The sequence below is a fragment of the Muntiacus reevesi genome, chromosome 12 (assembly GCF_963930625.1).
Source record: "Muntiacus reevesi chromosome 12, mMunRee1.1, whole genome shotgun sequence".
NCBI classification, from domain to species: domain Eukaryota; kingdom Metazoa; phylum Chordata; class Mammalia; order Artiodactyla; family Cervidae; genus Muntiacus; species Muntiacus reevesi.
The window spans coordinates 44,022,034-44,049,341 of record NC_089260.1 but is presented as its reverse complement, the minus strand read 5'-3'; positions in this window follow the sequence as shown (position 1 = coordinate 44,049,341).

Here is a 27,308-nt window from a genome sequence, read left to right as displayed (position 1 = left end):
CTCATATTTCCTAGGTTATCCCAGCCTCCACATACTTGTGTGTTATTTCTATTTCATAGAACTGAATTATGACTACTCCACTAGTCTTGGTATTGCAAAGTTTATAAGATTTTGCTTAAGGATCATTGGTGTTTTTCCTAGTTGCTTCCTTCTTTGAATTTTTGCCATACTTACTTTAGGGACTATATATATTGTGCTTTCCTTAAATAGACATTAAGCCTCTCATGGTTAAGAAGCATGTGTTTTTTGTTTCATTTTGTGTTATTTATATCTCAAGGATCCAGAATAATGCTCTCTATAGGTAGGTGTAAAAGATGACTATACAAGAAAAATAATAAGCAATCATATTTTAGAATTCAGCAAAGCTGTTTGCTAAACCATCCACAAAACAAGAAGGCCAAATACAGTGTGCTTTCAGAACGGCTCACTTGGAAGGGCTTGTGGCCATTATACATCCTCATCTGGCATTCACCAAGGTTGCTACACTAGTTTCCTAGGGCCACCATAACACAATGCCACCGACTCTGTAGCTTAAAATACAGAAGCTTCTTTTCTTACAGCTCTGGAACTAGAAGTTCAAGATCAAGATAACTTTGTTTCTTCTGACACTTCTCCTTGGGCGGAGAGAGCTGCCTTCTTGCTCTGTCCTTGCATGATCTTTCTTCTGGAAATGCATATCTGTGTCTTGATCTTCTCTTTTTATCAGGACACCAGTTAAACTGGATTAGGATCCACTCACATGACCTCATTTTACCTTCTCTACTTCTTTAAAAGTCTATCTTCAAATACAGTACAGTCAGAATATGAGGTGCAAGGGGTTAGGACTTAAACATATAAATTCTGTGGGGACACAAATCTACTCATAATAGATGCCTTTTGAAAAATGGATTCAGATGACTGGAACCAACCAGACCGAGATATTGAACCAAGACACATTGTTGCTGTTGTTCAGTCACTATATCATATCCAACTCTTTGTGATCCCGTGGACTGTAGCCTGCAAGGTCCCTCTGTCCATGAGATTTCCCAGGCAAGAATACTGGAGTGGGTCGCCATTTCCTTCTCCAGGGGGTTTTCCTGACTCAGGGATCAAACCTACATCTCCTGCATTGGCAGGCGGGTTCTTTACCACTGAGCCACCAAGGATACCTGAAGCAAGACTACAAGAAAAAAATATTGCTCCAAATTTTCATTGTTAAATTGCTTTAGTTTTTAAAGTTTATATCATTTACCCCAGAATAATATCTGGTGCATAGTCATAAAACTTTGGAAACTGACTACCTCCTCCATTTCAGGAAACAAGTTAGCAGCACAGTTACAGAGATACAAACTGTGGTCAAATACCAAACTGCCCACAGCTGGGAACTCTGCACAGAGGAAGGCCGCCTTCAGTCCCAACCACTGTGGCTTCTAGAAGCATAGAAAGTATATTTTTGGCATTTTTCCTTAGAGCTTCACATTTTTGCAGAGTTCTGATTTCTAGAAAATAATTATCTATTGTATGCATGAAAAGGTAGGGAGAAAGATTTGAGGAGAAAAAATATGAGAATTGCATAACGACTTCTTAGACTATTTCAATATTGTTGTTGTTCAGTTGCTAAGTAATGTCCTACTCTCTGTGACCCCATGGACTGCAGCATGCCAGGCTTCCTTGTCCCTCACTGTCTCCTGGAGCTTGCTCAAACTCATGTCCATTGAGTCGGTGATATCATCCAACCATCTCGTCCTTTGTACCATCTCATCCTCTGTCGCTCCTTTCTCCTCCTGCCCTCATCCTTTCCCAGCTCAGGGTCTTTTCCAATGAGTCAATTCTTCACATCAGGTGGCCAAAGTACTGGAGCTTCAGCTTCAGCATCAGTCCTTCCAATGAAGATTCAGGGTTGATTTCCTTTAAGACTGATCTCCTTGCTGTCCAAGGGACTCTCAATAGTCTTCTCTAGAACCACAGTTTGAAAGCTCAGACTGTTTCAATATAAGGAATTAAATAAGTGTAAGAATATACTCAGTGACATCCCTAGAGTCTGGTATACAGAGTAAAATAAATCAGAAAGAGAAAAACAAATATCAAATATTAATGCATGGATGTGGAATCTAGAAAATTATACAGATAAACCTATGCTCAGGCAGGAATAGAGATGCAGACCTAGGGTACAGACATGTGGACATAGGTGGGGGGAAGATGGGATGAACTGGGAGGTTAGGGTTGATGTCTGCGTACTGCCATGTGTAAAACAGATGGCTAGTGGGAGCCTGCCGCGGAGTGCGGGGAGCTCAGCTCAGTGCTCTGTGAGGACCTGGACAGATGGGCTGGGCTGGGAGGGAGGTCGAAGAGGGAGGGTTATACACATATATATGACTGATTCACACTGCTATAGAGCAGAAACCAACACAGCGTTGTAAAGCAACTCTACTTCAAGGGAAAAAAAAGAAAGAGAAGGAATACACTCCAGTGTCACCTGAATGGTTTAAAATAAAACAGAAAACTTCCTCTCTCATGGAGCTTACCTTCAAACAGAGAAGAGACAGAAGAAACAAAGAAAGACCTCGTATATTATTCTAGTCCAATAAAAACAATAGTTGCTGCAGTAGAACTGAGCAATAGAACTGCTGCAATAGAACTGAGAGAGCTGCAGTTTAAACGGAGACAGGGGAAAGTAAAATTTCATCAAAATAAGTTCCCTGTATGCATCGGCCAGAAACTGGAGTGGGAACAAGCCATGGGGATGTTAGGGGAAAGAACATTCTGGAATATGGAAAGAGCACATGCCAAGGCCTTGAGTGGGAGTGCACTTGGTGGGTCTGGGGAACAAGAGAGAGGCCAGCAGGGCTGAGGCAGAGTTGGTAACGGGTGTGAGGAGTAGGCAGTGATGCTGGAGATATACCCATGGACCAAGTCATTCAGGGTCTTGAAGGCCATTGGCTGTTCCTCGCAGGGATGTGAGAAACCAGGGAGGATTCTGAGCAGAGGAGTCATAAGAGGAGATGTGAATTTCAGGTGGGACACTTCTAGCTCTGGAGAACAGACCACAGTAGAAGGAACGGGAAGTTGAGAGGCTATTTTAACAGCCCAGTTGGGAAATGGTGGTGACTTGTTCCAGAGTCGCAGCAGTGAAGTTGCTGAGAAGTGATCAATTCTGAATGTTCGTATGCACACAACCGACTTTGCTAATGGATTGGATATGAAGTGTGAAGGGAAAAGCTGAATCAACCAAAAGGCCAAGATTCGGGGGCCCGATTAACTGAAGGATGGAGCTGCCATTAAATGTATATTTACTGACTGACTCCCAGTTATAGTAATAATTTTTCAGATATTAAGTTTCAAGTCAAAACTTGGAGAAATGACACACTTTGGCCCCTAGCACAGATTCACACACAGAGGCACTCTAAAGTCTCCTCGGTAAATACAATAATAAAATATGTATAAGTAATAGAATAAAGCATTCAGCTTTCTGTAAATCTGTCCCTCAAAGGACATTCTTTGCACATTACCTCAGCGGTAAGAGGATTTTTGCAGAAGGAAAAGTTTAATACAATTGGATAAGTTATGGCATTAATTCAACCTGAAAGGCTATTCACATTGGTTCTTTTGGTGAAAGATGAATGGAGTAACATGGATTTCTTACAAAAAGAAAAATTAGAGGTTGCTTAGAAAGTTGAAGAAGGTTGCCACGGATACGAGGTCTTTCAGAAAGCTGGTGACAATGCCTCACCTTGAATGCCATACATTCTAACTGTGACACTGTTCAGCTTCCAACTGAATACAGGTAGATGTGAGTTATTAGAGACGGGGGAAATTAACTCAGCAGCAACACATACAAAGAAAAAAAAAAACGGTGATCAGAAAGTTATACTAAATCTGAATGATGAAACAGGAGAGTTGAGTATAATTTCTAGAAAAAGTATGTGTGCAATCAGAAGCCTAAATATATTGAAAGAAGCAATTCAAATTTTCTTAAATCAATTTTACCAAAGTAAGCACTATTTAAGTAAGAAAATGTGTGTGTGTGTGTGAGAGAGAAAGTGTGTGTGCTCAGTCGTGTCCAACTGTTTGTGACCCCATGGACTGTAGCCCACCAGGCTCCTCTGTCCATAGGATTTCCCAGGCAAGAACACTGGAGTGGGTTGCCATTCCCTCCTCCAGGGGATCTTTCCGACCCAGGGAATCAAACCCACTGTCTCCTGCATTGCCAGTGGATCCTTTACTACAGTGCCAACTGGGAAGCCAAAAATATGTGTGTACCTATCTATCTATATATACACATATACTCACTTTACTCAATAGTATGTGTGTGTGTGTGTATATATATGTACACAAACATACATACACAATACTTGTAGCTTCCCTTTATAGACTCATAAAAGACTTCACAGTTCTGAAAATTTGGCAAATTCACCTTTCAAGTAAGCAAAGTCAGTTTCTCCAGATTTATACTTTCTGTCTATCTAATTCTTATCCATCATTCAAGGCTCTGGGAAGCCACCTTGGATTTTTCCAACCCACTGTGGTTCTTCTTTGAACTCATTCTATATGATTCTACTAAAATGATCCATAATCACATGCCCATGACATCTCTTGTATTGTATTTTAATGTGCTTAACCTGTGTTAAACAGTGTTTAACCTGTGCTAGCCAAATGAATTGCGAGCTTCTTGAGGGCAGATGCCATGTGGCTTATTCCTTCCCAGCTAATTAGGCAGTGTATAGGAGCACTAGGATGTTTTATTTAAATCTATAAATTGATTCAAATACAGTTGATAATAAAGATTCATTTTCTTCCTTTTAATTACTAAAATTATCTATTGGAACATAAGTTTAGTAAAAGGCAGCCTTAAAATAAGGGTTTATCTTAGGGATAAAAATATATACTTATGAAAATAATCACTTAAGAATTCTGAAAGAAAAAAAAAGAAGCCAATATTACATTAACTAGAAGACTGTTTAGACTCTTTTCTATGATTTCCTAACCATGTTTACAGTATTTTCTATGCTGCTTAAAGGGCTTCCCCAGTGGTTCAGCAAGAAAGAATCTACCTGTGATGCAGGAGCCATGGGTTCGATCCCTGGGTTGGGAAGATTCCCCTGGGGGAGGAAATAGCAACCCATTTACAGTATTCTTGCCAGGGAAAATCCCATGGACAGAGCAGCCTCGTGGGCAACAGTTCGAGGGGTCACAGAGAGTCGGATGTGACTGAGCACTCACTCACTCAAGTTACTTAAATTTTAAATCTATATATTAATAACTAGATATAATGATACTTAAAAATAATTTATTTAATGTTATCCTATGAAGAGGATTTATTGAATTCTATGGAGAGGATCCCTAGTCCTCGCCTTTAGTATCAGCCCCTAAGAAAATCTTCTGACCCAAAGCCTTCTCTCAGCAACATTCAACCCACTCCAGTAGGGCATGGATTCAAATACAGCAAGAGTCCAAAGGCTCTTGCTCTCTGTAATGCCAGTTTTGGAACTGTCTCTCCACTCCATGGTTAACAGTTTCCACTAAACTTAGGCATGATGGCTTTTCAAGTATCTAAATACAGAACCATATTTCTCCCATATCACCAAGATCATTTTAACATTAGTCCTCTAAATCTGCTCCATACTGTCAAGAGTACTGACACTCAACGAAGTATTTTTTAACTTGTGGTGCCATAAAACTGCAGAGCTGTAGGAATTTTCTAGAAAAACAATGAGAACACCTGCCAATTCCAACATCTTGATGATAGAACCTAAGCATCTTAAATGACGTGAGATAATGTACATGTGAATAGCCTATAAACCATAAATTTAGATGGAAATGCAAGATCAGATGACAGAGCCCATAGACTACCCAATGCAAGATTTACATTTCATTCATGCATATTTACAGTAAGTAAAACCAAAAAAAAAAAGAAAAAAAAGAAAGTTTTAAATAACCTATTGTAAGGAACATACCCAAAGAGGGAATCATTATTTGTATATGGTACACTTACAACCACACCATCGCTCTTCCCCAACAGAACCATTTAGTACAAACAGAGAAATAATTTGTTTAGCTATATAATGAGGAGAGGCTGCACACAATAAAAGAAAGCATTCTGGTTTTTAAATGAATAAAAATTGATTGTGTCCCTATAAAAACTAAATTGGCAGAGTGTTAACTGCATTTCACATAAACATCTGTAGCGGGCTGTGCCTCTCTGCTGTGCTGTAATGCAATATGGGATCCAGGAATAAATGCATCCTCCAGATGAGTTCAGAGAGATTTTCTAAAAGTGCCTGATGAGACTGTAAAAATTGGATTAACCAGGACTGCTAATGACACTTAAAACAAAGGGGAATCTTTCAACCAAATTATTTTGCACTTCTCTCTTGATAAATTACATGCAAATGAGTGTGGATTGAAAAATATTTGCCTTGAAGGTAAATTCACACTAATAAAGGAGAGGTCATCCTGCCTCCAACACAGTACCTCTCATCAGGGGGACTTTAAAATTAATCACGTGATTTCCTTCCTGTAAACTATTTCGAGAAACCGTGTAATGATGTTAGAGACATTTATATCTTATCTTTAGTGCATTCTTGGGTATTATAGGCATAATATGCATGATTTTACATTATGTTAAATTCCAGGTGTATGTATATGTGCATGTGTGTATATTCATTTTTTGTGTGTATCCTCTTTACATATAGTATAAACATATATCCATCTATACATGTATATATACACTATACAAATTATACATAAGAATATATACATATATGCTTTTAAGCTAACAGTTTTCCATTTCTTTCAGTCCATTAGTTGAAGAAAAAGCTGTTGTTTCCGGATTTCTTAGACTTCTGGATAGTTTTATCCTTGGCACAATTTTTTAGAAATTCAGTCCTGATGGAATAAGTAAATGTTTTTGTGTTGTTTATCCCCTCTACTAAAATATCAGTGGACTGTGTTAGAAAGAGCAGAGTTCAACTTCTAGCTCCTCTTGTGCCAGCTTTAAAACCAGAAACACATTTATGAAGGAGCAGCTTTATAACCAGGATCCTGAAACTTATTCTTTTTTTTTTCATTTATTTTTATTAGTTGGAGGCTAATTACTTCACAATATTGTAATGGGTTTTGTCATACATTGACATAAACCAGCCATGGAGTTACATGTATTCCCCATCCCGATCCCCCCTCCCACCTCCCTCTCTACCAGATTCCTCTGGGTCCTCCCAGTGCACCAGGCCCAAGCACTTGTCTCATGCATCCAACCTGGGCTGGTGATCTGTTTCACCATAGATAATATACATGATGAAACTTATTCTTGAAGCCTCAATTTCCCCACCTTGAAAATACATAAAATAATATATAGGTCTTTAAAATGGGTAAGATTATACAGTTATCATACCAATTCACTTGCTCATAATCAAATGGTCTTTAGTGAATTAAATATGTTAACTTACATAATATATGTATATATAATAAATCTAAATCAATAAATGACTTAAATAAATTCAGACATTTACTACTATATGCATAGTGGTGCTGGGCACTGAAGAATGCCACAGACACAAGTCACAACTCTTGTCCCCAAGGATCATCAAATCTCATGGAAGAATTATGGACACTTCAAATAGTTAATAACATTAAAATGAGTGATACAGGCAGGCAGTGCTGTTAGGGTTGATCAATGCAGAGTGATGAGGGATGATGACTTCCTGAAGGATGGTAAGGGTTGTTAGAATGATGCCTGGAATATGGAGGGTGTACACAGCTGGTACAAAAGGAGGGGGCATCCTTATGGGGGGCCCACAGGAGCTGCAGGAACCATAGCATATGCAAAGATGTGACCAAGACTAGCTTGGCCACAGTGAGAGCTCCAGGCAGAAGGAGAGGAGACAGATCTCCAGCTGCAGCTTATGTGACAGTGTAACAAAACTTGCAAGGAAGGGCCAGATCTGTGTATTAAAATGTGGAGAGTGTCTTCATTCACTTTACAGATCTATGTAGCTTATAAACTTGGAGTCTGTAAGAACAACTGTGGGGAAGAAAGGATTGGCCAGAACAGGCAGAGTCAAACTCAAACAGCCAGGCTATACTGGATCAGTCAGGTTTCAAGGAGCTGACCATTGATTCTCCATCAGGGAATCAAGGTCAGAGATTTTGATAGAAGGATATTCAGTCACTAAAACAGTGAGGCCACTAAAGGCCTAGGTAATTCTGTAAAGCCGAACCTCGGAAAGGATAACATGTTTTCCATGTTCCCAAAGGAGGTGGCACAAAACCTGGAACTAGGACACAGTAGGCTTAATCACTTCTTCATCACTCTTTCCTAGGGAAAATCTCTCAAGTCCCTTGATCCCCTGCAATTAGCTGCTTTTCATTTTGAGCTTGTTCAACCTCCAATAAATGTTAAGGATTGTGACCAGGTAGTTACTCCAGTTGCGCTAAGCTGGAGAAGGGATAAAGTGATACACTTATGAGTAGTTTGCTGCTCTAGGCTGTCGTTTGACATTTATGAATTAACTGGGATGCTAGTCATCCAGCTTGTCTCCCAGGAAACACCTTGATGCTGTTAAATGTCTTTCCATTAGATTGTGATTATGAAACCTGTCCTTCAGGGTAGATTCATCATTTCCAATTAACTCACTCAATAAAGACTCACTGGGCTCCTCCATCATTTCTTGCCTTCATGGAATTACTTGGCTGACCATTCATTCTGGTGTCAGTGGCATGAAAGTAGCATTATAAACTGATGGCTGTATCATCCTTCCCATAACAATACTCAGTTGCAAGAATATTTGCTAATTTATTCATTCCACAAATACTCACTGAGCACCTACGAGTGCTACAGGAAGTAGAGTAGAGAGTAGTGTTATGTTTAACAAGCAGGCAAATTCTCAGTTCCTCCACTAAATTAGCTGTGCCCCTTAGCTCCAATGAGAAACACACTCATCTCACCAAGCAATTATGAGGACTAAATGGATTCAGACATGTAACATGCCTAGAACATGGTACATATTACTTCACAATAAATGTTAGTTATCAGTATTATGATCACTATCTTTAGAAACTGGGTAAGCCACATCAAAGATATCTTTGTGAGGAGGAGACATTTTTGTAGAATTCTGAAGTGTTCATATGTGCTCAGTTGTGTCCAACTCTTTGTGACCCAATGGACTGTAACCCACCAGGCTCCTCTGTCCAGATTTTCCAGGCAAGACTACTGGAGTGGGTAGCCATTTCTTACTCCAGGGGATCTTCCCAACCCAAGAATCAAACCCATGTTTCCTGCATTGCAGGCAGATTCTTTACACTGTGCCACCTGGGAAGCCTTGAAGTGTTAGTAAGAATTGTCTGTTTAGAAGAAATAAGAGAAGGTCATTTGAAACAGATTTAAAATAGCCTGTGAAAATAATGGAGGTGTGAGGTCAAAAGAGAGGGACTGTCCATTCTGGTTGGATTCTGAACATTTGGAAGTAGAAGCTAATTGCAAAGGCAGGCCCTGGATGCTAAGCTAAGGGGGTTGAGTTTTCTATTTAAAGCTACAAGGAACCATTGGAAGATTTTATGATGGGGATGCAAAATGATCCATTTTGCACTTTAGAAAGATCATTCTGGCAGTGGTGATAAAAACAATCATTCTGGAAGGTCTTGAGCAACAGGAGCAGGAAGTGCCAAGAGTCTGAGCTAAGACAGGGCTAATGCAAATGAAGACAAAGGACACAATCAAGAGGAGTTTTGGAGGAAGTCTTCATATGACTTGATAACTAATTAGACCTGGGAAATGGATGAGAGAGAAGAGCAAGATGACAAAAGTTCCAAACCTCGGGTAAGTAAGTCAGGGATGAGCCATTTTCTGAGATGGGGAAAGACTAAACATGCAGCAGGTTTAGGGGTGTAATGATGAATTCATGTCCAGACCTGTTGAGTCTAAAATGTGGGGCAGGCAGGTGAGGATGTGCACTAGGCACCTGGATATAATCTTGGAGTTTATACATGAAGTTCCTATCAGTCATCTCTACCTGAGTGTCACTAGAGATACACTAGTGAGTGCTGAGTTTCTAAACTGTAGTTCACAACATGAATATGGATAAAGTTGCCCAGGAAGAGTATACAGAAAATAAAGGAATATATAAATGAGAGAGAAAGAAGAACCAGTTTCAAGAGATACAAGCTCCTACTAAGATCCCTAAAAGTCAAAAGAACAAATCAAGATTGCCCTCCTATGGACACACACATACTTAGGAAGAAGCCCACTTAAATTCACACATGGACCATTTTACAGAGTAGGTTACATTAACTATGAAAGTCAACCTTTTTTTAGCATTCATCAAAATCACTGACAACTCTAAAAACAGACCCAATATATACAAATGAAAGAGAGAAAAGAAAAACAAAGGAACTTCGAAGATTTGGGGCCTAAGTGACAGGCCCCGTACCACAGTTAAAACAGGAGTTTTCATAAGAGTTAATATTGCATATAAGCAGCAGAGTGTGGTCAAGATAGAGATACAGCTATAATTTGCTTTTGGATTTACTTGCATATTGAAGTTAAAACTACCCAATTCAGATTGAAAGGTTAATCTCTGTGTGTTTCACATAGAAACAATACTGGAACGGCAATGGGGCAAATCTGGTGTTCAGCTCTCTAAGGGAAAAGATTGAGCCATGAATCAACGGGTGTCATGGGAACAAGAACTGTGGTGCTTTTTTTGAGGACATTTTCATCCTGGAGGCAACTTAATTGCTTTCTAGATAACAAGAGACCCAGATATCAGAATCTTATTTTTCTGTTTGGATAAGCTATCATAACATATATGCGCATGACGTTCTCCAAGTTTAAATAGAAAGTGATTAAGATAGAAGCTTGTATCTCGGAAATTCCGTAAGCGGTATGAAACTTCTGATTCTGCCTCTTGACCCGAGTGTGTCTGTAATACAAAGTGGACCATTTTACAGAGCAGGGTGTATTAACTGTGGAAAAATCACAGAGCTAATACCCAGAGGGGGGTCATGTGTACCCTATTTAGTATGTTCTGGCCAATTCTGATGTCATAGTCCTTTATCTCCGAAATACTTGTTTTTATGTGTATTACAGTTTCCTTTTTACTCTCCTATGCTTTACACTCACAGCCAAATGAGAGTCAGTACAGTGCACTTGACTGTATATTCTCAACTAGTGAGAATCTATCACACATGTGGCGCAGTGGTAAAGAATTTGCCTGCCAATGCAGGAGAAGCAAGAGATATGTGTTTGATCCCTGGGTAGGGAAGATCCCCTGGCAGAGGGCATGGCAAGTCACTCCAATATTCTTGCCTGGGAAATCCCATGGACAGAGGAGCCTGGTGGGCTACAGTCCAGGGGGTCACAAAAGAGTCAGACATGACTGAGTGAATAAACAACAATAACAACAATCATTGAGTGATATGACTCTAACTGCCATTGAGTTTACCCTCAAAACATGTAAGTTTTGAGATCCCTTAGTAAAAGGTATCTTAAATCCTTAACATCGAATTTAAGTTTTGCCTTTATGTAAAGCAAATTTTAAAAACATTAGGAATGCTATAGTTTTAGAGGGTGAATAGACAACTTTCTAGAGCACTTTTTATAAATACTAATGAGATTAACTCTTTGATTTCTCTGGGAAAATGAGATACACAATCTCAAAATTTTATTCCCAAAGTGACTATAACCTGGATTCCTACATGAGGGACAAAACTATGTTTTCTATAAATATCTACTGAGTAAATGAATAGTTGGACTGCTACAGGTATTAATTTTCAAGGGGAAGAATAAGTTGTCATTGTGTTTATCCCACCTATTGTATGCCCAGGTGACCTCTATCAGATAAATTTACTGCAACACAGGTGACGAGTGTACATATGTGTTCTCCTCAAAGCAGAGAAGGAAAGCCTAATCTTCCTTTCTAACAAAAGAGAAGGGGTGCATGAGCACTGTAAGTCAGAATAGGAGGAGAATAAGACTTCCAGGATTGGATCGAAACATGAGCCCACAGTCAGGCATTCACTGTTCTAAAGAAAAAATTTGTGGGAACACAGATTCAGAAAAGAGAGCAAAAAGAAGAGAGGTTAGTTCAAAAACAGAAAGTACAATCAGAAATTAAGTACCATTTGCCAAGAATAGAATACATGATCATAGACCAAAAGGTAGCAGACCTTTTGGTCTGCTTTCTTGGTCAGTGACCAAGAAAGATTTGGTACTAAATCTTTGGTACTAAATATAGAAATCATGGTATTGAGAATTTAGTCAATTAAGATGAAGACGTAAAGACAGGAGGTCAGGCTTCTGGTATTAGAGGGGAGTCAATTGGTACCTTTTTTTGCATAGTTCTGTGTATTCTTGCTTCCTCTTCTTAATATCTTCTGCTTCTGTTAGGTTCACACCATTTCTGTCCTTTATTGTGCCCATCTTTGCACCAAAGTTTCCCTTTGTATCTCTAATTTTCTTGAAGAGATCTTTAGTCTTTCTCATTCTATTGTTTTCCTCTATTTCTTTGCACGGATCACTGAGGAAGGCTTTCTTATGTCTCCCTGCTATTCACTGGAACTCTGTATTCAAATGGGTATATCTTTGCTTTTCTCCTTTGCCTTTTGTTTCTCTTCTTTTCTCAGCTACTTGTAAGGCCTCCTCAGACAACTATTTTGCCTTTTTGCATTTCTTTTTCTTGGGGATGGCTTGATCACTGCCTCCTGTACAACGTCATGAACCTCCGTCCATGGTTCTTCAGGCACTCTTTCTATCAGATCTAAGCCCTTGAATCTATTTGTCACTTCCACTATATAATCATAAGGGATTTGATTTAGGTCATACCTGAATGATCTAGTGGTTCTTCCTACTTTCTTCAATTTCAGTCTGAATTTGGCAATGAGTTCATGATCTGAGCCACAGTCAGCTCCCAGTCTTGTTTTTTGCTGACTGTATAGAGTTTCTCCATCTTTGGCTGCAAAGAATATAATCAATCTGATTTCAGTATTGACCCTGGTGATGTCCATGTGTAGAGTCCTCTTTTGTATTTGGAAGAGGATGTTTTCTATGACCAATGCATTCTCTTGACAAAATTCTGTTAGCCTTTACCTGTGTGTAGAGTCTTCTCTTGTGTTGTTGGAAGAGGGTGTTTGCTATGAACAGTGCATTCTCTTAGCAAAAATTTGTTAGCCTTAGATTCAAGGCATTAGATCTACAAAAAAGATCTTCATGACCCAGATAACCATGATGGTGTGATCATTCACCTAGAGCCAGACATCCTGGAATGCAAAGTCAAGTGCGTCTTAGGAAGCATCATTACAAACAAAGCTAGTGGAGGTGATGGAATTCCAGTTGAGCTACTTCAAATCCTAAAAGATGATGCTATGAAAGTGCTGCACTCAATATGACAGCAAATTGAGAAAATTCAGCAGTGGACACAGGACTGGAAAAGGTCAGTTTTCATTTCAATCCCTAAGGAAGGAAATGCCAAAGAATGCTCAAACTACTGCACAATTGTACTCATCTCACACACTAGGAAAGTAATGCTCATAATTCTCCAAGCCAGGCTTCAACAGTATGTGAACCATGAACTTCTAGATGTTCAAGCTAGATTTAGAAAAGGCAGAGGAGCCAGAGATCAAATTGCCAATGTCCACTGGATCATGGTAAAAGCAAGAGAGTTCCAGAAAAACATCTATTTCTGCTTTATTGGCTATGCCAAAGCCTTTGACTGTGTGGATTACCACAAACTGTGGAAAATTCTTCAAGAGATGGGAATACCAGACCACCTGACCTGCCTCCTGAGAAATCTGTAGGCAGGTCAAGAAGCAACAGTTAGAACTGGACATGGAACAACAGACTGGTTCCAAATAGCAAAAGGAGTACGTCAAGGCTGTATACTGTCACCCTGCTTATTTAGCTGATATGCAGAGTACATCATGAAAAATGACAGGCTGGATGAATCACAAAGTGGAATCAAGATTTCTGGGAGAAATATCAATAACCTCAGATACGCAGATGACACCATCCTTGTGGTAGAAAGCGAAGAAGAATTAAAGAGCCTCTTGATGAAAGAGGAGGGTGAAAAAGTTGGCTTAAAACTCAACATTCAAAAAACTAAGATCACGGCATCTGGTCCCATCACTTCATGGCAAATAGATGGGGACAAAGGAAACAGTGACAGACTTTATTTTTTTGGGTTCCAAAATCACTGCAGATGGTGACTGCAGCCATGAAATTAAAAGGCGCTTGCTCCTTGGAAAAAAAGCTATGACCAACCTAGATAGCACATTAAAAAGCAGAGATATTACTTTGCTGACAAAGGTCCATCTAGTCAAAGCTATGGTTTTTCCAGTAGTCATGGATGTGAGAGTTGGATTATAAAGAAAGCTGAGTGCTGAAGAATTGATGCTCTTGAACTGTGGTGTTGGAGAAGACTCTTGAGAGTCCCTTGGACTGCAAGGAGATTCAACAAGACAATCCTAAAGGAAATCAGTCCTGAATATTCATTGGAAGGACTGATGCTGAAGCTGAAACTCCAATACTTTGGCCACCTGATGCAAAGAACTGACTAATTGGAAAAGACCCTGATGCTGGGAAAGATTGAAGGCAGGATGAGAGGGGGACAACAGAGGATGAGATGGTTGGATGGCAATACCGACTCAGTGGACATGAGTTTGAGTAAGCTCCGGGAGTTGGTGATGGACAGGGAAGCCTGGTGTGCTGCAGTCCAAGAGTCGGACATGACTGAGTGACTGAACTAAACTGAATTGGTACGTAGGTGAACAGACAGCTAAGCTTGCACCAAGGACATGAGCATTCTTATGTATCTTGCTCATAGCACTAAATCTACACAGAGAATCTGGAAATAGAATTATGCATCTGAACTTATACCCTTAGACAGGAGTATGCCCTTAACCACTGAAGATGGATTTGAACTGTCTGCCCCATTAACTAGATTTTGCATCGTGTGAGGTAGTGATAGTAAAACTATCTTTAGAAAAATATTCCTCAAGTTGGCCATTACCAATCTATTTGTGGAAAATATGTAGTTTAAGGGCAATTTTAAAATGTAATATTTTTTCCAAGAACTAGAGATGTTAATTCAAACCATGTGTGAAATTGGAGAGAAATGAAACTCCAATCTGACCCAATCAAAAAAAGTCTCTGAGTTTTCACAAGATAATTAACCCACTGTTTTAACATTGCCACTAGAATAGTGTAGTAGAATGCCTTTTGTTTGGTTTTAGTTTAGTTTTTAGTGCATGTGTGTGTTTTGAAAGATTTTGAATGTGCTTCTAGAATCTGGCTGAGTTCAGCAGTTCAAAATCCACCTTCATCACCCATTTCTTTTCTTTTTAAAACTCCCTTTCCACATTATCTCTTTCACTGTTTCTTACTATACTGCATTTGTTCTGGGAAAAGAGGTTGGATTTTAAACTTTGTCTAGTGATTTAGCAGGAAAAAAGTTGAAATTGGTAGCTGAAATGGAGGTAGATTTTTATATTAACAGAAAATCAAACAGTGACTAATAAAATACTTTGTAAAAAAACTATCAGTTAAAAATGCAAAATTGGACTTAATCTTAGAATATGCTAGAGACAAAATGATCCTTTTGTCTCTAATATCTAATGACAGCAAAAATGTAAACATTAGGAACTTATTTTTTTAGGTAATGACATTAATTAATATTAATTTAGGTTCTATTCTCTAGATGTGTATTTTGCTATAAGACTTTTCTTGTTTTCACAGATCATTCTAAACTTTTCAGAACTTAAGAAGCATGTGAGTCATATAGGTCTTCATGTTGCAAACATAACCTCCATTGTGTGCTGTGCTAGGTCGCTTCAGTCATGTCTGACTCTTTGCAACCCTATGGACTGTAGCCTGCCAGGCTCCTCTGTCCATGGGATTCTCCAGACAAGAGTACTGGAGTGGGTTGCCATACCCTCCTCCAAGGTATAGACTGTAGCCTGGCAGGCTCCTCTGCATGAATCCATGGGATTCTCCAGACAAGAGCACTGGAGTGGGTTGCCATACCCTCCTCCAAGAGATCTTCCTGACCCAGGGATCAAACCCGCATCTCCCGCAGTTCCTGCACTGCAGGCAGATTCTTTACCACTGAGCCACCAGGGAAGCCCAACCTCAATTCTATTCCCATTAAAATCACTTGCTCTCTGACACTATGAGAATACAGTTAAATGAAATAGGTAACCAGTCTCAGACAGAAAGCCTGAATTTTGTACTTCTTCCACTATAAAATGCAGTAGCCCTGTTTATCTTTTGTCACTCACTTACTACTAGGTTCTCCATTTCTTTGGGGTCTTCAACTCCCTCAGCTTTCAACCATCTAAATATATCTTGCCATAAATTATTGCTAAGTGACTAGTGGTCATCACGCCCAATCCACTGTTTAAAAAGTCTGAAATATAGACAACTGCAAAGTCTGCAAAAAAATCCAGAAGAACCTCTTGAAAAGTCTCCTGTGTATGTGCTCCATGAACTACATGGTATTTCATCTTTTTACAAGAGCTATTTCACTGAATGACAATATCACATAGTAGAAGAACTATTCCCAGTTGCCCACACTTCTAGACTATTCAGATTAATCTGACTTTTGCAACTTGCATTTATGGGAAAAGTTCTATCTAACTGCATTGAATTAGATTGTAGTAATTCATAGCTCTTGAATGTTAATGTATACAAAAGGATCTACAAAGATTCCCACAGAGGACCTCACCAGGGTGGAGATTGCAATTTGTAGCTATTGGATTTACTATAAAGTTATAACCATAAGTGCATAAATTAAATTGGAATTACATTTCTCAAATGCTTTTTTAACTTCCTTAAAAATGATTTTTGAAGAAAGAAAAGATCATAAACTAAAAATATGCAAAAGAAGAAATGACAACAGGCAATAAATAGGAAAAATGTTCATTTGCATTAATCATCAGAGAAATGCACACTATAATACTATTACCCATTTGGGAAGAATCTAAACCATATTTTTAATGTGATGAGGGTACAATAAAATTACAGATATTTTTATTTACTGATTGTGGGGATAAAAACTGATATTCTGATTTTTACATGTAGGTGTGTAGGACTCCCTCATTCACCAGCCCGTGCCTGCAGCTGCAGGGCCCTCCCTGGAGGAGGCACTGGGACCTCAGCACACTTGCTGTCCAGGTGCTTGGACCGCCCAGGTTACAGGTGACTTTCCTTCCCAGGGAGAGATGGCGCAGACCTGACAGGTGAGCAGGGAGTTCAGAGGGGGGTGTGAAAGCTACAGGCCACCACCCCCGCCCCAGTGGTAAACACTGGTGGACACAGCTGACATCGATGCTGCCAGGACTGCAAAGGACACTTTCTGTCGAGGGACTACTGTGTTCAGCGAGGAGGAGTTGGGGCTGGAACCTGGCTGCCGGGGAGACCATGGAGGCACCTGCATCTGTGAAACAGGATGGATGAGAATTCAAACGATACTACCCAGCGGGTTAACGGCACCTAGAACGCCAAGAACTACGACCACTGATGTCCAAGGAAGCAGCTTATCATCAGATGAACAGGTTTGCTAAGTGCTTTTAAATAATGGATTTGGGTAAACTTGGCCCATTTACCTTCGATCACTGCATTCTATAAGGGGATGCATCACGGGCAGTTATTGTCAAAATCCACCAAGAAAAACTTACTTTTAAAAAATCAGCAATTCACCTTGGCAATTCCTGTCTCCTGAACATGCACGCATGAGATGACTATAAATAATTTAAGGAACTATAAAAAAAAACAACAACTGATATTCTGGAAAATGATTTGACACTGTGTTGTAGTAACTTTCAAAGGGTACATGATTTTAGATCTAATAATCACACACCTGTCTTAATTCCTCACATACATGTGTTCATTATATCAATTAGCATAATAACAACCAAAATATCCAAAACTAGAGAAATATTTTAAAATTTGGTATGAATGGACTAAATCTCATGCTGTCATTTAAAATTATATCTTCTGAGAGTATTTAATTATATGAAATAATGTTTCGATATAAAGAAAACAAGAGCAAAATATAAAACCATGATCTGAGACAAATCTATAAATTATTTATGCACACAGATATATACCCAACACCAGAAAGGAACAGATGAAACATCAATCTGGTTCCGGGTTTATGAGAAAGATTTTTATTTTTCAAATTTTCTTTTTATTTTTTTTCCTCTTATAATCAGGGTTCTTTTTTAAAACTGTAAACATTTTTATCTTTTACCAGAGATGACAGTAATTGTAAGTTTCCTTGTCCAGAAAACTATCAATTGATAGAATGGAAACATCTTTACAAATTACCTTCTCTGATTTATGAAGTTTTTAGTCTTCCAAAATCAAGACATAATAGATGTTTCACCAACAATTAGCAGGCACACTAAGAGTATTTTATCTTAAGTCATGTATGTGAGTTTGACTCATTTCATCTCAATTATAGGCTTCCATTCAATTGAAGCTAAAATCAATATTTGGAAAACGTAAACTCTGAAAGTCAAAGTGTGCACACATTGCACTTTTCAGAGTAGGGAGTAATGCCTTGTCCCAGCTGTAGTTATTAATACTTTAGTTTTGAAAGTACAAGAGAGACTAGAGGACATAAATTTAAAGGTCCCTTTAAGAATGAAAATAGTAGAAAATTTTAAAAGCTTGTATCAGTGGTATTCAAATCTGGTTACACATTCGAATCACCTGAGAACTTTCAAAACTACTGATATTCAGAAAAAGAAATAAAAGGAATTCAGATTGGGGAAAAAAAGAAGTAAAACTCTCACTGTTTGTAGATGACATGATACTATATATAGAAAACCCAAAAGAAACTATCAGAAAATTACTAGAGCTAATCAGTGAATTCAGCAAAGTCGCGGGATACAAGGTCAATACACAGAAATCACTTGCATTCCTATATGCTAACAATGAAAAATCAGAAAGAGAAATTAAAGAGTCAATCCCATTCACCACTGAAACAAAAGGAACAAAACATTTGGGAATAAACCTACCTAAGAAGACAAAAGAATTGTATGCAGAAAATTATAAGACACTGGTGAAAGAAATCAGGTGATTTAAACAGATGGAGAGATATTCCATGCTCTTGGGTAGGAAGAATCAATATTGTGAAAATGACTATACTACCAAATGAAACTTACAGATTCAACATCATCCCTATCAAATTACCAATGGCATTTTTCACACAACTAGAACAAAAAATTTAACAATTCATATGGAAACAAAAAAGACCCCAGATAGCCAAAGCAGTCTTGAGAAAGAAGAATGGAGCGGAGGAATCAACCTTCCTGACTTAAGACTACACTACAAATCTACAGTCATCAAGACAGTATGGCACAAAAACAGAAATACAGACAAATGGAACAAGATAGAGAGTCCAGAGACAAATCTATGCATCTATGGGTACCTTATTTTTGACAAAGGAGGCAAGAATATACAACTTGGAAAAGATAGCGTCTTCAATAAGTGGTGTTAGGAAAACTAGACAGCTACATACAAAAGAATGAAATTAGAACACTTCCTAATGCCATACACAAAGATGAACTCAAAATGGATTAAAGACCTAAATGTAAGACCAGAAACTATAAAACTCTTAGAGAAAAACATAGGAAGAACACTCAATGACATAATCAAAGCAAGATTTTCTATGACACACCTCCTAGAGAAATGGAAATAAAAATAAAAACAAGTGGGACCTGATTAAACTTAAAAGCTTTTGCATAGCAAAGAAACTACAAACAAGGTGAAAAGACAACCCTCAGAATGGGAGAAAATAATAGCAAAAGAAACAACCAACAAAGAATTAATTTCCAAAATATACAAGCAGCTCATACAACTCAATACCAGTAAAACAAATGACCCAGTCAAAAAGTGGGGAAAAGACCTAAACAGACATTTATCCAAAGAAGACACACAGATGGCTAACAAACACATGAAAAGATGCTCAACATCACTTATTATTAGAGAAATGCAAATCAAAACTACAATGAGAAACCACCCCACATCAGTCAGAATGGCCGTCATCAAAAAGTCTACACACAATAAATGCTGGAGAGGGTGTGGAGAAAAAGGAATCCTGTTGCATTGCTAGTGGGAATGTAAATTGATACAGCCACTATGGAAGATGGTATGGAGATTCCTTAAAAAACTAGGAATAAAACCACCATATGATACAACAATCCCACTCCTAGACATATACACTGAGGCAACCAAAATTGAAAAAGACACATGTACCCAAATGTTCACTGTAGCTCTATTTACAATAGCTAGAACATGGAAGCAATCTAGATGTCCATCAACAGATGAATGGATAAAGAAGCTGTGGTACATATATACAATGGAATACTACTGAACCATAAAAGGAGCACATTTGAGTGAGTTCTAATGAGGTGGATAAACCTAGAGCCTATTATATAGAGTGAAGCAAGTTAGAAAGAGAAACACAAATAACATATACTGATGCATACATATGGAATCTAGAAAGATGGTACTGATGAATTTATTTGCAGGGCAGCAATGGAGAGACAGACATAGAGAACAGACCTATGGACATGGGGGGAGAGGAGGAGGGAGAAGGTGAGATGTATGAAGAGAGTAACATGGAAATTTACAATACCACATGTAAAATAGATAGCCAATGGGAATTTTCTGCATGACTCAGGGAACTCAAAGAGCAGCTCTGTGACCATCTAGAAGGGTGGGATGGTGAGGGAGATGGGAGGAGGGTTTCAGAGGGAGGGGATATGGATGCACCTATGGCTGATACTTGTGGACGTATGACAGAAAATCAGAAAATTCTGTAAAGCAATTATCCTTCAATTTAAAAAGTAAACAAAGTGAGAAAAAAAAAGCTACTAATATTCAGGTCAAATTCTGACTTATTTGGTCTAAGATGGCCCATGGACTTTGGAATTTTTTTTTTAGTTTCTAAGGAGACCAGTGTTAAGAATCAAATTCATACTTCCTGACACTTTCAGTATTCATTATCTGAACAGAAATTCACTAATTATTTGTCTTTTCATTTAAACCTTTAGTATTAATCCTAAGGATTTCTTACAGCCCTTCACATGACTAGAGTTTGCTTTCTTTTGTCATTAGTCATATTCCATTAACCACCAAGAACTGTTGAATCTATTACTAAAGAAAGCTGTTAGGTATTGCATTGCTCCAAATATAACTACCTGTAAGCTTCTTTAGTCAACTTGAAATGTGTTCAGTTCTTCGTGATGGACTAGATATGGATGAAGAAGAAGGAAGTGGTCAAAAGGAGGACGCTAAAGTTGAGAGCCTGAGCAACTAGGTAATGAGTGGAGTCATATTTAAAGAGAACTGGAGAAGACATAGCCTTGGAGGAAAATCTCCTGAGTCCAACTCTGTACACAGTTGAGTTTGAAGAGCTATTATGACATAAAAAAAAAAGACATTTAATGAAGCAACTGGATAATGTATACAAAACACAGAGGCAAGAAGAAAATGGATAAAGGGATTATTGAATAATGGGACATTGCTAGATAAGTAATGAAAACCCCACCCCACTCACACACACGTACACATACACACACACGAGGGGCAAGAAGATTTTACAATATTAGCAAGAATGTTATTAAAATGATGGCTATGGTCTCTAAACCTAGATAGGGAAGGATGAAAAGAGACCAGTGTGTAGAAAGACACTAGAATCAACAGATCGGTTTATAAACTTCGAAAAATTGTTTGAGGCAAATTACTAAATGCAATCAGGTAAAACAAAAATAAAGCAGAGAGAGAAAGACTCATGATTAGCACTGCAAAATCATTTTATGTTTTCTCACCTCAGATGTGGCATTATTTTCTTCTTGACACCATTACATTGGTTTTTCTCATGCCTATCATGGTTGTGGGGATCATAGATACAGCCATGGAGAGTGTTGGCACACTTCTCTCTCTATTTCTATATGCTTTCCAGATGTGTTCACTTAGCATCTAAATAATGTTATGTCAGTCAAATGTTCACTTACCATTGCTTATTTGAAAACTAGGCTGTTATTAGCAAGACTGGTTTCTAATCCTGGTTCTGTCACCAACAGTTATTGGTGATCCTATCATTTGTAAATTGCTAAATTGATATCTCAGTGGTATCCTCCAGCTTTAAAATTCCAAAACAATGACCTTATGTGATAAGCTTGTCTAATACTCTTATATTCACAGAGATATTCTGGGGAGTAGGGGCAGAGCTGGGGAAAAGCTTTAAAACTTTTCCTACTCCTTGCTAGGTAAGAGACATTCCATGTTTCTCTGATATAGCCTGGGACGTCTCCCAATGATTTCCCATGATCATTATGGCATGCCTTCACTTTATACCTCAATTCTTATTAACTGAAATTTGCTGGAGAAATCTCAAAAATCTTAGACTACGTGACTAAATACTTACATGCACTTCTAAGGTCCTTAACTGTAACTTTTGCTTTCAGTTTTTGGCAAGTCTCTTCCTAACTCAATTTCCTCTCTTTCATATCTATGCTGGCTTTCAAAACATTTTCAACTATTCTATCTTTAAGTTTTGTCATACTGGGCTTTTTTTAACTCCCCAAATTGGCCACATTGATCTTCATTCTCTTCAACAACATAGAATTCTAAAACATCCATGAATGTGCCTTGATTCTCATGTCGTCATAATAACCTTGGTCAAAAAGGCTTGTTATTTATTACTTTTATTTTTACTTCAAATGAATTTTCTTTAACATTGTTGACTTTTCAAATATAAATATTCTTTTTAAAAGCTTTTTCTTTCCCCTTTCTTATTGTTTTCTTCGTATTCATATTAAAGACTGTACTATTCATGGTAACCTGAGACTAGAGATTAGTTACAGGCTGTTTGTCCCTCCAACACTGTTCTTAATTTATTTTTATATTCCTGGTCAAAATTCTTCTCGTTTGTCCAATTAACTTCAGTTATATTTTTTTCTGATTATGTAAAAGTAACTTTCAATTATATATCCAATATCTGGCTTTTGGTAAATAAATTAATCGCAGAATTAAGCCTGTTTTCCAATTTTGCAAGTGGGTTCCATTAATCAGCATTTGAAATTACAAAAGTCTCTCTCCTAAGGTTTTCAAAATAGAGTCAGTTTCCTTCAATGGCTACTTTTGGTCACCTCCTTCATCTATTCATTAAACTATTCATCCACAACATATTTGAGCTTTTTTTTTTTTTTTTTTTTTGCTTTCTTCTCTGCAATCACCTTCTGTGTTTTTTCAGTCTAACTTTATTGAGGCTTTTGAAAGCTAAGTTGAAGATCTCTCTTGGTGAATGTCACATTGCCCTTGAAAATATGTGGGTTATTTTCAAATATCTTTTGATATTGATTTCTAAAATAGTTCCACAGTCATAACAGACTTTATAGGATTTCAATACCTTTAGACTGTGAAATTTTTGCACTTTGTTTTATGTCTCTGGATATGTTTTGGTGTCTCCTAGTTTACACTCTATAGGAACCTGAATAGAATTTGTATCCTACTGTTGTGTGAAAACTGTATAAATCTTAATTTGTTGAATTGGTTCACTGTGCTTTTCAGGTATACTATATCTTTCTACTTCTCTGTATATTCATTCTATTAATTTTTAAGAGTTTGATAATGAAACTCCAACTAAAAATCTTTATCTACATAAAAAAGTTGTAATATGTAGTACAACTATATGTAACCTTGTTCTGTATTTTCCAAGTCTCCTGTAAATGTGTTATCATACTTTCATAATTTAAAAAATCTTTAAAGTATTTGAGCATTTTTCATACCCAGAATCTGTGATACAAAGAAAATAAAATGTTTTCCACATTCTCCAGGCATTCAGTCTAGAATGAGGAGACATGTGAACAAATAATTACAACGTGTGGTAAAGCCAAACCACCAAATGTGATTCTTGACAGTGGCATCCTAAGGAACTTTAAAAGAAATAGTCCCATCTCCATGACCTTTCTTAGATCAAGTACATCAAAATATTAGGTATTTGCCCTGAGTCTCCGGAGTTTTTTGACATTCCCAGGTGATTCAAACACGCAGCTTGAGGTTCGCGCCCTTGTCGTAAAAAAACAAAGCAGAAAGCACTTATCTCTGCCTGGAGTGAGGAGAAGAGAAAGTATATCATTTTACAGAGGCCAGCAGTGAATGGTGAGGACAGTACATTGGGCTGGGCACAGTTGAGAGGAAGCATTTCAGGTAAGTAGAAGAACACACACAAACCCAAGGCAGGAAAGAGCATAACACACAGGTCAGTGTAGCTGGAAGATGGTGTGAATGAGGTGGCAAGGAGGAAACAATCATCCAAAGATAGCACCTAAGTGGATTGTGAAAGGCTTCCAGAAGTTCACACTTTGTCCTACAGAAAGGAAAAACCATCATGGAATCTTCTTCCCTAATGCAGGGTGAGCCACCATGGCCAACACAGGACTGACCCTAGGAGAAACTGATGCCATGGGCTCAGACAGCATTACTTCAGCAAACACTCCAGCTCATCTGATGGTCCTGTGAGTCTGGGGATGTGTGCTCAGTGACTAAGCTGTGTCTGACTCTGTGACCCCATGGACAATAGTCCACCAGGCTCCTCTGTCCATGGGAATTCCCAGGCAAGAATATTGGAGTGAGTTGCCATTTCCTTCTCTAGGGGATCTTTCCAACCCAGGGATCAAACCACGTCTCCTACATCAGCAGGCAGATTCTTTACCACTGAGCCACCAGGGAAGCCTGTGAATTTGGGAAATACTAACTTAAAACAATCTCTAGGGGATGGGAGAGTACCTCTAGGGCCATTGAAGTCTTAGGCCAGAAATTAACTTGGAAGTTTGGATTTTGTGCTAATCATATCATCTGAAGAAATCTAGAGCATAGCAAGGAGAAGGATAATATGCAAATAAAAGAATTGGCAGTAAATATGATATAGACTAGCAATGTCCAATGGAAACACAATATGAGCAAATGATTTTAAGTTTTTTGTGTAATTTTATGTTATTTAAAAGTTTTCTAATTGCCTCATTTTTTAAAAGACAGTTTTAGTAAAGTATTTTATTGAACCTAGTATACCAAAAATACTGTTATTTCAACATATAATCAATATCAATCTTAACTGAAATCAACCCTGAATATTCACTGAGCACTCATTCCTTGAAGCATCAGGGTCTCTTCCAATGAGTTGGCTCTTTGCATCAGGTGGTCAAAGTATTAGAACTTCAGCTTCAGCATCAGTCCTTCCAATGAGTGTTCAGGATTGATTTTCTTTAGGATTGTCTAGTTTGATCTCCTTGCTGCCCAATGGACTCTCAAGAGTCTTCTCCAGCATCACAATTTGAAAGCTCCAATTTTTCAGCACTCAGCCTTCTTTAAGGTCCAGCTCTCACAACCATACATGACTACTAGAAAAATCATAGCTTTTACTATATGAACCTTTGTTAGCAAAGCGATGTCTCTGCTTTTTAAAATGCTGTCTAGGTTTATTACAGCTTTCTTTTCAAGTGAGGATTTACCACATAGCAAATACTGCTAACCAACCCATCTATCTACTAGACTATTTCAGATGGGCTAGTGAAGTTAGAATCTATCACAAATAAACAGAAGAATACCATGCTAGGTATTAAAACATGGATTTTGTCATGGAGTCAATCTTAAGGGAAATCAACCCTGAATACTCATTGGAAAGACTGATGCTGAAGCTGAAACTCCAATATTTTGGTCACCTGATGCAAACAGCTGACTCACTGGAAAAGTCTGTGATGCTGGAAAGATTGAGGGCAGAAGGAGAAGGTATCAGAGGATGAGATGGCTAGATGGCATCACTGATGCAATGGACATGAATTTGGGCAAACTTTGGGAGATGGTGAGGGACAGAGTGGCCTGGGCTGATGGAGTCCATGGGGTCACAAAGAGTCAGACATGACTAGACTACTGAACAACAACAGTATGTCATGGAGAGGGACGATTAATCCATGGTACCAGTAGAGTTCTCTTCATCTTGGGTATTTTGTTGTTGTTCACCTTGAGTACTGCACACCAAAATTGTTTTTATTATACTTTAAACAGTATAGACATATTTTATACATGCTTTTGTATATATAATCCTTTCATTATAAAAATAACTTTAAAAATGAGATGCATGGATAATGGCACATAATTCTTCTGTTTGCTTTGCTAGTATGCATTACAAAGATGGTGGTTAATTATGAGAAACCATAGTGAATGACGGCTCTCACAGTGTGATGCGTAGGTGAGCATCATGCAGCCCTTTTGCAGACAAGAGGTCTCATCAGCACATCCCTTCACCCTTGCCTTCACCAGATCTCCTGAGGCTAGAGGCACTAGCTTATTCCCTGCTCATAGCAGCAAAACCTCAGGAACTTTCCTTTCTTTTCTATGTGTCAGCAATTCATTTTTCACCCAGAAAAAGTTATATGGCTCCCTCACTCATTAAAAGTGAAAGAAAAACAATTTTACATCAGGAAGAGATTTAAATTAGAAAAAAGAACAAGAAAGTGTGGCGGCAAATGCAGAGAGAGTGGGTTCAGTGCTGTGGCTTCCCACAGCTAAGTTTTCTCTGCCAGTCCTCAAATTATTACAATAACCACCAGACAATGCCAAAGCCCCCAGGCTGAGGTGTGGGAGGCCAGACTGTCCTTCCTGAATGTTTCATTAGAACTCACTCCTATAAATCAGATCACTTATTCTGAAGAACATGCCAACTACATGCCCACTTTCTGGTTAAAATTTTGATCATGGAAGTCCCTTCACAGTGACTGCACCACTGGCATTCCTATAGTATGATTAGTTTCATTGATGCCATTTGCCACATTGTGTTAAGACGCTCAGAAGTTCTTAAGTGGCAAGGAAAAAAAAAAACCCTATTAATTCAGTCTCCTTAGAGAAAGGAGGAATTCTACATTTTATGTACACAAACTCACATCAGTATTAGAAAAGTAGTGTTCATCTACCTCAGATATCACCTCAAATCTCCTGGAGATTCTAAGTACTAGTTACAAAGCTAGAAAAGGTTTATGAAATGTATTTTGGATTCAGAAAAGACCAGGCAAAATTATTCACAAACTTAAATACAATAAATACCTTGTTTTTTAATCCATTTATTCAAATACCTATTGACCACCTATTATTTCCAAAAAGGATGGAAAGAGACAGATTCTACAAAATAAAAGGTCATATTCATACTTCCTAGGAGAAAAAAAAAGGATTTACATGTGAAAAAATAGCCTAACAAAACATCCTGTTGTAGGTGAGTAAGCTACAGTCTTGTTCTGAAAAGATATGCCTTTTTGGCAGGGAAATAATTTTATTT